The sequence below is a fragment of the Bactrocera dorsalis genome, chromosome 4 (assembly GCF_023373825.1).
Source record: "Bactrocera dorsalis isolate Fly_Bdor chromosome 4, ASM2337382v1, whole genome shotgun sequence".
In the NCBI taxonomy this organism is placed as follows: Eukaryota; Metazoa; Arthropoda; class Insecta; order Diptera; family Tephritidae; genus Bactrocera; species Bactrocera dorsalis.
This window is the reverse complement of record NC_064306.1, coordinates 2244808-2258658: the sequence shown is the minus strand read 5'-3', so window position 1 is coordinate 2258658 and position 13851 is coordinate 2244808. Positions and strand designations below refer to the sequence as shown.

The 13851-nt window shown below is 30.6% G+C and overlaps 1 protein-coding gene across 4 annotated transcripts in view; it reads left to right on the top strand.

Annotated features, from left to right (window-relative positions):
• LOC105226142 (uncharacterized) overlaps positions 1 to 13851 on the top strand; it is a 270787-nt gene that overhangs the window by 160334 nt on the left and 96602 nt on the right. For all 4 annotated transcript variants that reach the window (XM_049455824.1, XM_049455825.1, XM_049455822.1 and 1 more), the window contains one exon: positions 1911 to 1930. The gene's annotated coding sequence lies outside the window, so the exon portion shown is untranslated. The remainder of the gene's footprint in view (positions 1 to 1910; positions 1931 to 13851) is intronic.

Below are 13851 nucleotides of genomic sequence, written 5' to 3'. Positions count from 1 at the left end.
TGGTCAGCATTGAATGCTCACTTATGCATACAAAACACCCCAGCAGCGCTTAAGGTAAAAAACAACAACAAAGAAGTAGCTGAATTTCAAGCCTTTTACGGCGTCGATTAATTGCCGCTGCGCCCAAAGCAGCGTGCCACAGTCAAGGTGTTTGTTCGAGCAGCGGTTGTATGTGCGCGTGTTGGGTTCCGCCAGGTGCTTGAGCATAAAAAATTCGCGCAGCAAATTCAAGAGCAAATTGTTGATTGCTTCTGGTGGAGAATCGGTGCCAATTGTGTATCGATTGATCAGCGAATTTTTTTTAATGACTGCGTTTATTTAAATCATTTTTTTGTATAGAAAAACACAATAAATTAAAAAAAATGGAAGATTGAAAAATTTGGATAAGAACCATTAAAAATGTGTACAAAAAAATTTGAAAAAAAAACAAATTGGAAAAAATTTGAAAACTTCGGATTTTTTTTTTGGAAAATTATATTTTTGAAAATTTTAATAAATCGAAAAAAAAATTGAAAACAAAGTTTTTTAAACTATTGAATTGGTTTTTGAAAAATTTAATAAATTCTAAAAAAAATTGGAAATTTTTTTCAAAAACTAAAAAATGCTAAAAATATTTAGAAAGTTTTGTTTAGGAAAAGACTAATAAATTCGAAAAAAAAGTATTGGAAAAATAATATTTTCGAAATTTTTTTTCGAAATTTTGAAATAATCAAAGCAAATTTTAAATTTTTGGAAAAAATATAATATAATAATAAAAATAATTTGGAATATAAAAAAAAAATTTAAATTCCAAGAAAAAATTGATTTTTTTTTTAATAACTAATAACAACTAAAAAAAATTGTAAATATTTGGAAATTGGAAAAATTATTATTTTTTTTTTGAGAAAAACTTATAATTAGAATTTTTTTTAATTTTCTCTCTTAATTTAGTGACTTTTTACATGCCTTTTCTATTTATTATTTCTTAATTCCATCAAAGTTTTTGTCTGCCCAAGTTCTGCGCGTGCTGCTGCCCATTTTTAGTTACGTAAGTTGTTGTTTAACTTTAAATGGTGAGCAAACATGTCGAGTGCTGCATAATTTTATTTGTCGAATAATTTAATTTGCTTTGCGTTGTTTGCCTTTTTAGTTTTTTTGATTTTTTTTTTGGCATTACTTCTTCGCTTCAAGTACGCCGACCTTGAAAGTCACCAGTTGCCATTGACGGTTGTTGAGGGCGTTTCGCAGATTTTTGACTGATAGCAAAGCAAATAAAATCGCTCCCATTTAAGACAGTATCGCAAAAATGGACAAAACAAAAGAAAAACATCAAGACTACAATAACAATTCAAGTAGTGCCAATTTTAGCGGCATAAAGTGTTTTGGATGGCCGTTTAAGAGTTTTAGATAAGGTTACTGGATAGGCAAGTGTACTTTCAAGACCATTGTTGTGTTGTTGTTGTTGTTCTCTTATTGAAATTTTAGCTTTTAAGCTAATACTGAGGTTAATATATCTACTAAAGTTGAAAGTTTTAAAAACAAAAACTAAAAAATTAAGAAAAAAAATTATAAAAAATAATAAAAATATAATAAAAAAATGTATTAAATTTTAAATTAATTAATATATCATTTTTAAGAAAATTATCAAAAAAAATCTGTGCCTAACCTAGCAAAATACTAAAAAATATACTAAAGTTAAATATGTATACTAAATATATATATAAAAATATTGAAAAGTAAATATTTATTTTAATACTGGGTAAAAGGTTCCAAAAATATAAAATTAAAAAAAATTTTGAAAAAAAAGCAAGGCATATACTCGTATGTACTTACGTATGTAGTATTAAATATTATATTAAGAATCAAACTTTTTTGTTCAAAAAGATTTTGAGAGATTTTAACCAATTTTATTATCTTTTCCTTTTTTACAGTTCCAACAAAATCACAATATGTAAGTATTTTGAAAAATATTTTAATTTTATAAAACTTGCATGATATATTTCATTATTACATTTTTTTGCACGAAAATACATTTTTCGATTTTTTTATTTTAATTTTCAAACTTCGATAAATATTTCTGAAAAAACATATTGGAATGATATGTTTTAATTTTAACATTTTTCTTATTAAGATTCGAATATTTTTCAATTTTTTTTTGAAAACTTGCTGAAGAGCGAATAAAGACAATGAGGTGTTACTTTTTTATATTTTTTTTAATTTGAAAAATATTAATTTTTTTTAGTTCTTATCAAAACTCGCTGAAAATTAAAAAAATATTTTTTTATTATTAATAAAAATTTCAATTTTTTTTTATTTTCAAAATGATTTTTTAACTTTCAAAAAATACTTTTTTTAATTTTCGAAACTTTCTAATTTTTTTTTTACAAAATTTGAATAATATTAATAGTTATGAAAACTCGCTAAAAAAATAAAAACAATTTTTTAATATTTTTAATTTTCAAAAATAACTTTTTTAATTTTCAAAACTTGCTAAATAGTAAAAAAATATACAAAATTTCCCTAAATAAATTTGTTATTTCTATGGTATTCTAAACCAACAGCAGCTTTTCGCCAAAACTTTAACACCTCAATATATAATATTTTCCACCAGACTGCCAACCAGCGTTGCCATCTTATCACATCAATTCGTGCCTGTTGGCCATAATTATGCCCATTGATGTCACTTTTCGCTACTAATTCGCATTTAATTACTCAAAATTGCGACATAAATCTCTGCTAAATGCGGGCGAGGCATGCAACATGCCTGAATATATGATTTTAAATCCAAAGTAATTGAACTGTGGGACACCAGCGCAAAATGGCACAATAATTTGCACAAAGTAGTATTAAACTACAACAAAAAATCAAGGAAAATGTAAGAAATTGCCGAAAAATTACACGCGTGGCACTTGTAGGCGCTGCATACTGCAAACTCTTGCTATTGTTGTTGTAAGCACCGAAATAATTTCGGTAATTTGAGTTTTGTGATAATTTTGATTATGCAAATTGCCAATTGGCATGTCAAGCGCGCATAAAACGGTTAAATGCGCAAGTGCCAGTGTCAAGCAGCAGTAAGTTGTCAAAGTGAGCGCCAAAGCAACCACACACAAAAAGCGTTGGAAAGTATGAATAACAGTAAGCGAGTGGAAGACACGTCAGAAATGTGTAAAAACAGCGCACAGTTGCAAAATAATCCATAAAAGTGCTGTGGAAAACATATTTTTCGCTTTGCGAGTAATGACAGTAATCCATTATCTACGCGCGGCAGCCATCTTTCGAGGCAGAAAGGGGGAAAAAACGCAAGCGCTGACCAACCGGCAAACGCACAAAAAGCGGACGAACGATTTTTCTTGCAGTCCGCCTGCGAAAATGACAAAAACTGACAGCTTTATTAGCAGCTACGTCAAGAAATATTCAATAAGGCGACAATTTTCTGCTGTCACACTGCCGAGCCACCTCTGCCCACGCGGCTAAGGTTGACATACCCAAAATGCTTACTTTTTTATGGCGATTTTTCATCTTTTTCATTTAAGTACTTTGTTTTTGCCTTTTTGCGTAATCCTAGGCCAGCTGAGTGTGCTCATTTATCATTTCCTCCATTTGCTTCTAAATCAAAAAAAAAAAAATATATAAAAAAATTAGGGAAAATATTTGCAATTTGCGTCGGAATCGTTAAAAATTATATGAAATGGTTCAATATTGCGTTGACAGGCAGCAAATGGAAAATGTCAGAATTTGACAGTTACTATTTTTTAATTTTAATAAGCTCACGTGCCATTCTGGTTGAGCGCCGAGGTAGGAGGTTCATAAAAATATGTAAAAAGATAAATTTCGTGAAATTTAGAAAAAAATTAAAATAAAAGTCTCTTATGAGTTTTCTGACTTTACGCTTAAAGAACACCTTAAAGTAAATTTAAAATAAAAAAAAAAAAAATAATTTTAATCAGTTTTCGTTTCCTTTTTTTGTAAATAAAAAAAGTAAATAATTAAAATACGAAGGTTAATAAAATGTGCCAAAAAACAATGAAACGAAAATAAAATTTATTTTTTCTTCAAATTGAAAAGTATTTCAAAAATATTTATTTCTAGCAAAAAAAAAATTAAAGCAAATATTTGGGTTTTCAAACAAAAAAAAAGAAACCAAAAAATTTTCGAATTTTTCGTAAATTTCAAAACCTTGCTTGAAATTTCAAAATTCATTTATTTCTACGTTTTATGGAAAACTTTTCAAATTTCAACAACTTTTCTTTTTTAATTTTTTAAAAACTTTTTTGGAATATTTTGAAAACATATAGTAATTTTTTTAGAATTTTTTTAAGTTTTAACAACTTTTTTCGTATCAAATTTTTAATGATATAATATTTCAAAAATTTTTAAAATTTCAAAAACTTTCTAACAATTATTATTAAAATAATTTTTTTTTTCATTTCGTTACATTTTTTTATTATTTTCCGAAAATTGTTTTCATTTTCAACAACTTTTCCTGCATTGAATTTTAAAAAACTTTTTTCGAAAATTTCGAAAACTGATTTCTTTTTTAAATTTTTATTTTACTTAATTTTCTGTTTTTTGAAAATATTTTAGAAATGTTTTCCAAAATATTTCACATAAAGTTTCAAAATCAGAAACTTTCAGTATGGTTTCAATAACTTTCAAACTATTTTTTATGTTCGTTGCATTTTTTACTATTTTTCGACATTTTTTTTTCAATTTCAGTTTATCTTACATAAAATTTTAAAAAACTTTTTTGAAAATTTCGAAAACTTTGAAAACTAATTTTTTTTTAATTTTTATTTTAATTAAGATTTATTTATTTTTTTTTTTAATTTTTATTTTAATTTAGATTTATTTTTTTTTTTAATTTTTTTTCAGGTTTCAACAACTTTTTTTATATCAAAATTTTAACAAAAATTTTTAAAATCAGAAACTTTTTGTAAGGTATATTAACATTTTTATTATATTTTTTTTTTAACTTTTTCCGTTAACTTTTTAATCGACTTTAATTGCACTAAATTTTTGATTTTCCGAAAATTTCGAAAATGTTAAGTAAAAATTTTGTAACTTTTTTAAATAATTTTTCACTATATTTATTTGTTTGCCGTTTTCCGGAAATTTTTCAATTTTCAAATTTTTTCGCCATATTTGCTTTTTTCTTTTATACCTTTTTCCTGAATTTTTTCGCAATCAAATATTTATTTTTTTATTAATTTTGTTGTGTCTTTAATATTTTAAAATATTCACTATTCCAAATCTGCTTAACTGTAACTTTCAAATGCCCTTCACTCTTGCTAAGCCGCTCAAGCCATTCTCCACTCTTAAAGCACACTTTTATTCCGCTCACAAACGCTTTCCAAAGATAATATCAAAGCATTTAAGATGAATAGGTCTTTACAATATTTAACGGTGCATCACGTGACAAGGGCAACGCGTGAGCTCGCCGTAATTGACATTTAATGCAAGCAACAACAACAACTGGGCAACAAAAGCGCTGCCACAAAAGCGTGTGAATGCGGCGGCAAGCTTGAAAGCGAGGCACCGGCCAGCCAGCCAGACGCGCCGCGCAAACAATTTACGCTAGCTGAAAAGAACACGCTTGAAAAGATCACGGAAAACTGCTATGCAGAACAAATAGACGAATTTACACAGAAAAACCTATAAAAAATGTGAAAAGATCAAACAGCCAACCAAAAGAGAGGGCGAAGAGTGAGTGGAGCGGAATGGAGGCCGCTAAGCTTACAGAAATTAAAGAATAATATAAAATTTTAACTCAATTGCGAGTGTTGTGAAGATGCAGACAGCTGCCTAGCAACACACGCGCACGCACACATTCATACGCGATATGTGTGTGAATGCCTTGCAACAAACAAAAGTCGATCAAGTTTGATTTCTGGGTCATGCGGCGGCAAGCAAACAAATAAAAGCGAAGAAGAAGAGGAAGAAAACGTTGTAGCAGAATACACACGCACGCACATACGAGCAATAATCCGGAGAACAATTGAACATTGTAACATAATGAAATCTTCACGCCGGCGAAGAGGAAGCGGAGCGTCGAAGTGCTCGATAGTGGGTTAAAACTAAGGAGTAAAGTGTCTCAAGTGTTTGAGGAAAATGTATTTATTGTGTGTCGATCTGAGCACGCGCACACAGACACACATACGCACAACATAAACGACTTGAAGAAACGGCATAATGAAAAGTGTATGAAGTTAAGTGAAGCGCAGACGGCACAACAAGTGGAATGAAAATAGATGTGAAGTGCTCGTATTGCTTGAAAAGCTGCAAAGCAAGCATATGAGAAGCGTATCGTTAGCAGCTAAAGTGTGCGAGCTCAATTGAGTGGGCGATATTGGAGTTAAGAGCAGGCATTGGGATGGAAAATTTTGCTTAAAATTTTTGACAGGTGGAAAATTTTGAAAAAAAACAGGAAAGTTAAATATTTTTTTTAACATAAATATATAAAAAAATATTCAGCCTTGCATTGTTACGGCGCAAAATTAATGATAATTGCATTAAATTCAGGATTGACATGCTTTCATAAATATTGAAGCCTATCTTGAGGCGCTAGAGCGCTTAAAATGTTGTCATGTTTGCATATGGCTTACAGAATGTTGCAAGGATAGCATATTCAAATAAAATAAAGGCTTACAAATTTTTTTGATTTACAACAAATTTAAATTTTTAAATATTTTTAAATTTTTAAAAATTATGAAAACTGATTTTCGAACAAAAAAAAATTTAGAATATGTGAAAAGTATTGCAAGACCAACATATTTATAAAATAAAAAGAGTTTAAAATTTTTGAATTCAAAAAATTTAAAAAATCCATGAGTTTAGAAATTTTTTCGAAATTTTCAAAATTCAAAAAACACAAACACAAAAATATATATGATGAAATTATATAATTTACTCAATCCAAATTGCTTTTCAAGTATCAAGAAAATACTATTAGTACAATATTTCAAAATGTATTGCCTATCTTTAGGCGCTGTTAAAGACTGATTTTCAATGATTATCCCAAAACTTTATGTTTAGAAAATTCGTTGCTCAAAATTAGCTAAATTTGCGCTATTTCTTTAAATATTGCTATGAAGTGGGAAACATTTCAAAATATGTAACATATCTCCAGGCGCAGATAAGTGCGCACTGTCACAGCTTGAATAATTTTCAATATTCATAAGTGAAATTGGTGGCGTAATTCAGTGAATACATACTTTATATCGATATTCCGCTTTGAAATTTTTGGTTCCCAACAAAAGCCGCACGCCTGCGCGGCTGTCTCACACAGCATTTGCTTCCTGTCTCCGCTTTGTTTGCCAGCTCACGACTGCAGCCAACTATGCCATTTCTAATTTAATTTCAATTTATATCCTCACATTCATGTTTGTAGTCAAACAGCGGCAGCGAACCCTAACTCAAATGCAGTCGAAACTATTTTGCACAACTCTCACTCACACACACGAGCAATTATTTGAATGTTTTCTTTACTTTGCAGTGCTTTTGTTGCACATTTGCATAACATTTTGACTACATTTCATTCAGTTCACTGTTTGTTTGTTAGCTCATTCGCTCGCTGCGCGCCTGTTTGCCTGTTTGGTTGCGCGCTGGCAGGGCAGCAAGGAATTTCCAGCTTCATGCACGCTGCGCGCGGCAGGAAGAGCGGTGACGGGGTAACTGCTCGGCACGTTCGCTTGTGTGCATTCACACAGCTATTTGTCTGCTTTTGAAGTGAGCGAATGTGAGCATGGGCTTGACTCGCTGCTGGAATTTGGGTCAGCGCACAGTGGTGGCGAGAAAAAAACAAAAACAATTATAGAAAAAATGCAAGTGATGACAAGAATGGAAAATGAAAAGTGAAAGAAACGCAAGGGTGCATGTTTATGTAGCAAACTACAGGCAGTTAATTTCAACTTGTTGGAAAAAAGTAAGAAATGAGCTAGAGAAGTATTCAAAATATTTAATTTTTTTTTTGGTATTTTTTTTTTAAGTTTTTAGGAGTTAGAGTTAGAGAATGTTTTAAAACAAATCTTTCATAGTTTTTAATTTTTTTCTTATTTTTTTTTAATTTTTTTTTAATTTTTGTTTAAGTAATCTTCAAAATTTTAATTTTTTGTAAATTTCTGTTTTTTAATTTTCTATACGTACTTGTATGTATATATATATTTTAATTTTTTGGAAAGAAGTTGGAAAATTTTTTAAATTAATAGTTAAAAATTTCTTTAAAACTTTTAATTTATAGTTTTTGTAAATTTGTTTTTATTATTTTTATAATTTCTTTTTGTTCAGTTTTTTTCCTTTTAATTTTTTGTTTTATTATTTATATAATTTCTTTTTAATTTTTTTGAAAAAAGTTAGAAAATGTTTTGAAATATTAATTAAAAGTTAGACATTTTTTTTAATTCCTAATTTTTTTTAATTTTTGTTTAAATAATCTTAATATTTTTATTTTTTTTTTATATATATTTTTTTTAATTTTTTAGAAAAAATGTGTAAACTACGATTTTTTTCCTATTCTCGTTTGCTCATTACATTTCGTCTCTTGACTTTTTAAACCATTGTATTATATTTTGAACTCTGCATTGGCTCCACTATGTAACCAGCCTTAGTTGGATTCTACAGCTCATTTGGTCATCGGTTTCGATTTGCTTTTATCTGCAATAAAGATTTCATGCTCCAAAAGTGCTTGCTTCAATATTTCCAATGACATAATTTGCTCTCCTTCATTTATTATTTCCCATTCGGAGAGCTTAGTAAACCCATTCACTTGGTCTGAGTATTAATTTCACTGGTGATTTATGAATTCCTAAAATCCATAGTCATCAGTTATGTAATTTTTTATTATTATACACACTAGAGTTCCTTAAGACCATAATATTTTCCACTCAAAAGCAGATATGCATCAATATTTTCTTTTTCCATAAATAATATATATTCACAAGCTCCTTGATATGGCATAAAACATAAAAAAATTATTCACAGCAATTCTGTAGGCCGCAAAGCATAAACGCATACATAAACACTTTGTAAAAGGCACGAAATATACCAAGGCACCCAAACACAGGCAATCAAGTTATCAAAATGTGTCCATTCTCGACGAGTTATCCGCTTTGCAATAAGTAAATATTTGATTGTGATAATATAAAACAAATTTTGACTTTCTAAAATTTCGTATATAAACAACTCTTAAGACTCGAAAGGTCCGGCGAGAATAATAATAGCAAATATATCTCAATATATGTAAATATATAATATTGCAAACACTCATACATTTTTTTTTAATAGCATAAGAAGTGGTAGCTGAAAAAGCTTTCTATATGCCCCAACGAAAAAAAGAAAAACATTTGCTTATTGTATTTAAATATTGTGCAAGTTTTGCTTGCATGCGCGCATCAAAGTATGCTAGCCTGCCAGTCATGCCACTACTTGATGCTGATTTTTTCCTTCTATCGGCCAAAAAATGAACTATATTTTTAGCTTATATGTTGCTAGCTGATTTGTAGGGACACAATTTTCTTACGACATATTTTTCTAGTCCCTTTTCGCCCATTTCCACTATGTGTGTGTATATATGTGCATTCTGTGCTTGGGTTGTAGGTCAACAAATTTTCATTTATGCGCATTTTCAATAATTCTCTAGCGAAATGTTAAATCACACACACACATGCTTACAGCCATACAAGCAAACACTTACATATATATGTATATGTATATAAATGCATACATACATGCATGTATTCATACCTACATCCTCACATATCTGCATATGTGTCTGTTTGCTTTTGTTATCTGCCTTTTTTCGCCCTCAAATAGATTGCAAGTCAAGCCAAACGGCACTCAGGGTCACTGGGATATTTATACAGCTGCCCTTAGGTGGCCGCTGGGTCATGCCGCAGCTTCGAGTATCCTTGTTGGCTGCTTAAGTTGCTTTGTTATTTCATTTTCACTTAACACAACGATTTTCATTTAGTATAAATGCTTTACAGTTTTTCTTTATTACGCTGCGGCGGTGTGAGTGGGCTTGCCTATCTATGTGACTGTGTGTGTATATGTGATTTTCATGTATGAGCCCTTTTTGCCCGCTGTGCCTTTTGCGCTTGTGGGTATTGGCTTCAGCTTCTGTGTATGTGTAAATGCGTTTGTATGCGTGTGTGTGTCATACTCGTGGGTATTGCAGTGCAAACCGTTACATGCATAACGTTTAACTAACGCTAGTGTAGTGGTGAGCGGTCGCCAAATAAAAACAATATACAAAATGGCAATAAAAATTACTGTATAACAATTCGTGTGGTGGTGGTAGTGAGCTTGCGTTGGTCATAAGAAAAGCTATCGACTTCTGAATTTACTACTGCTTTTGTTGTTATTATCTTTTTTCAATTTCTGCCGGCACTTCTCAGCCCATTTTTGCGTCCATGGCTTATAGGCAATATGCTTAATGTTGTTTGGGTTGTTGTTTTTGTTGTTGCTGGCATTATCAAAGATTTACGTTGTAATTTATATAACCCCGACCCTTTCCTCACCAAAAAAATATTAGAAAATCTTTTTATTTCGTTCTTTGTGCTTCATTATTTTATTTTCGCTCTTTTTCATTTCTTTTTTCCATTAAACCAATAATTTGCTTTACACCAACAGTGACCTTTAACCTTTGCTCTGTGTATCAACTGCTTTGACTTGATCCCTGTGGTAGATTAGTCAGTAAATTTGTAAATAGCAGGCAAATTTTTTAATACTCAACCTCGGTAATGTGCGCTTTATGAGATTGAGTTTCGTGAATTTGCAATAAATTTCCGAAGAATAAAGGAAAAGAGGAGATAAAAAGGCATTAAGAAAAGCTACACAAATGAGCAATAAAAAAGAAGGAAGCTTGCAAAAAAACTTTAGAAAATTCGGTGCATTTTTGTATAGCTTCAGAGCTTATAAGGCTCTATAACGGATTTTAAAAGCCTAAATGTTTGGACTCCTAAATGTATGCTTGTCTTACTTTACTTAATGCTAGAAATTTTTGTATTCGATTTTCTATTATTTTTTTGATGAAATGCTCGTCGTTAGACGAGTGATGTAGAAAGTACCGCATATTTTTTATCGAATCTCTATATCGAATTTGAAGGCCTCAATTTTCTGACTCCTAAATGTATGCTCGTTTTGATACTAAATATAGTTTTGGTCGATTTTGAACAAATTTGTTGCTTGTTTCTCGACCAGTGATGCAGATAACCTAAAATTTTTTATGAAGTTCCAGAGCTTTTAAAGCTCTATATCGGATTTGAATGGTCTGAAATTTTCAGTTTCCTAAATGTATGCTTGCCTTAACACCAACTGTGTTTTTAATATATTTACAATATTTTTTCACTTAAATGCTTTAATGGGCTATTATTGCCTGTGGCATTCAAATTTCATACCATTAATTCGTCATAATAGTCCGTGAAATCCAAAATTCATACTGTGCTCCTAAAATTGTGCTTGTCTGAATTTTAATTTAATTGTTTCAATATCTTTTAGGTCACTTTAGAGTCTTTTTGGCGTTCTATACTAATTCATACATCATAAAACACTGTTATTTAATCATTGTTTAACTGAGAAATTCAGTTTTAGTTGGGGCTCCTAAATTTATGCTTACCTTAATGCCAAATGCAGTCATAATTGATTTTAAATATTTGAATTCGCGCAAATGCTCGTTTTTCGAACTTTAATTGCCTGATAACTGTCACTTTTCATGCTGTGCTCCTAAAAGTATACTAGTCTAAATTTTAAATTTCAATATATTTTAGTCCGGTTGGTGTTTTGGGCTTTTCATACTAATTATTGTGGGGAAAATGATATTTATTTGTTATTGCTTTCCTGAAAAGATTCTTGAGAAGTTTGAGGTGCCTAAAAGTATGCTTTCCTGAGTTAAAATGACTTGTTTTCAAATATTTTAAATCACTTATGGGTTTCTAACGCTTTCTCATCAAATTTTAATGTGATAAAAACGTTATTTACTAGTCACTATTAGCTTGAGAAGTTCCGTCGTATTACAGACGCCTAAAATGATACTTCAGTTGTGCAGAATGTACATAGTTCGAGAGCATTTTTACATAATCAGTTTCTCATGTCAGTATAAGGCATTTCTAACAAATTTTAAAGCGCCTAATTGTATGCCAGCTAAAGGTGGGGAAATCCATTTATGCGAAATTTAAAAAACATTCATATCATTTCAGCGCTTTGTAGGTACTTCGAGAGTTACTGAAATGTGTTTAGTCCTCCAATAGTTTCCTTAGATCGTCAAGTAACTTCAAGCGCCTAGATGTATACCTGCTAATCGTTCAAGTGCGTTCCCAAAGTGCATTTTCTGATAAATTTTTATCGCTCTTAGGCTTTCTCCACAAATTCTTACAAAAATAACTAAAATTTTGTCTCATTATTGTGCGGAAAATTATTTTAAGCGACCGCTATTAAATTTTATTTATTTTATGTGTAGCAATATTACCGTTATTTCTTAATTCTTTTTCCAAATATTAGTCAAGCCTCAACAACTTTCGCCATAAAAATACTGCTTGCAGCCAAATAACTTGAATTTATTTGCCCAACTTCCCAGCTATTTCCTAATCCACTTTGGCCGATTTTAAGACGTTTTTATTAGAGAAAATTTCAAAAGCAAATCTTTACAAACTACCGGCAATCGCTTTTTATGTGCCAAAAGTATACAACAATACAGAAACGAAAGCAGCAACAACAAAAACAGCTAATTCGCGACCATTTAACGCGTTGAGCAGCCAACAACAATGCGTTGGCAAGCGTACGGAACAACAACAACGCTATTGCTGCAAAGTTTGACAATTTTCAATGTAATAAATATTTCCGGCGGCGGCCACGGCAATGCTGTGCGAATGCCACGCCGAACAGCTGGCGTGCGTGCGCCCGCTCGCTGGTTGCCATGACGAAGAATTATCCGAAAAACATGCACAGCGAAATGTGGCACTAAAAATAAGCGCGAAATGCTTTCATAACGACACTCGAAATATTTGCTGCGTTTAATGAAATGCATGCGATAAAAAAGTATGCCGCGGGGCAGCTGCTGATGGAGCTGGTTGCGTTATTTTTATTTAGATTTTTAAATTCTCCGCCCAGCGCGGCTTTTATCCCGTTTTTGCGCGCTTTGTGCCACCTTTATTGGTTGCTGCATACTTTGCGGGGGTGGGGGGTGCATGCATTCCAGTATATTTTCGCAGGTGGAGCCGTCACAAAAAGCATTTTAATGAAAAAGGCTTGCGAAAAGTATGAAATTTGCTTGAATGCGTGTGCTTCTGTGTATGTGTGTGGGTGGAGCAGCTTTGAATTTCCACCAGCTTGTCAACGGGAATTTACGTTTTTTTGTATTATTTATTTCTGCTTTGATGTGCGCTGCGGTATGCGGCGAATAATTGGCTTTATGTTGACGAAAAAATTATTAAAAATTATGAAAGGTGTGGGAATAGGTGTGTGAGTGCTAACAGTAGGCTTTTGAAGAAGCAACAGGATATCGAAAAAGTGGAGAGGGGATAAGCGTTGTGATTAAATTGAGTTCGGTGGAAATTTTTAGTGCGAAAAATAAATTCAAAATGGCGAAATTAAAAATTTATTTTTACTATTAAAAAATTAAAATATTTTAAAATCCCGAAATTCAAAATTTATTTTTGCTATTTTTATTTAAAAGAAAATTTAAATTAATTTTATTAAAAAATAATTTAAACTTTTGGATTAAAATTTATTTTTGCTATTTTCATTAAAACAATTATTTAATTTTTTGAATAAGTTTTGTAAAAATTTGATTTTGATTTTTATTTAATTTTTTTTTCTTTTAATTTTAAATTTTCCAATATTTTTTATAGTATTTTTATTTAATTCAATTTTTTATTTTCT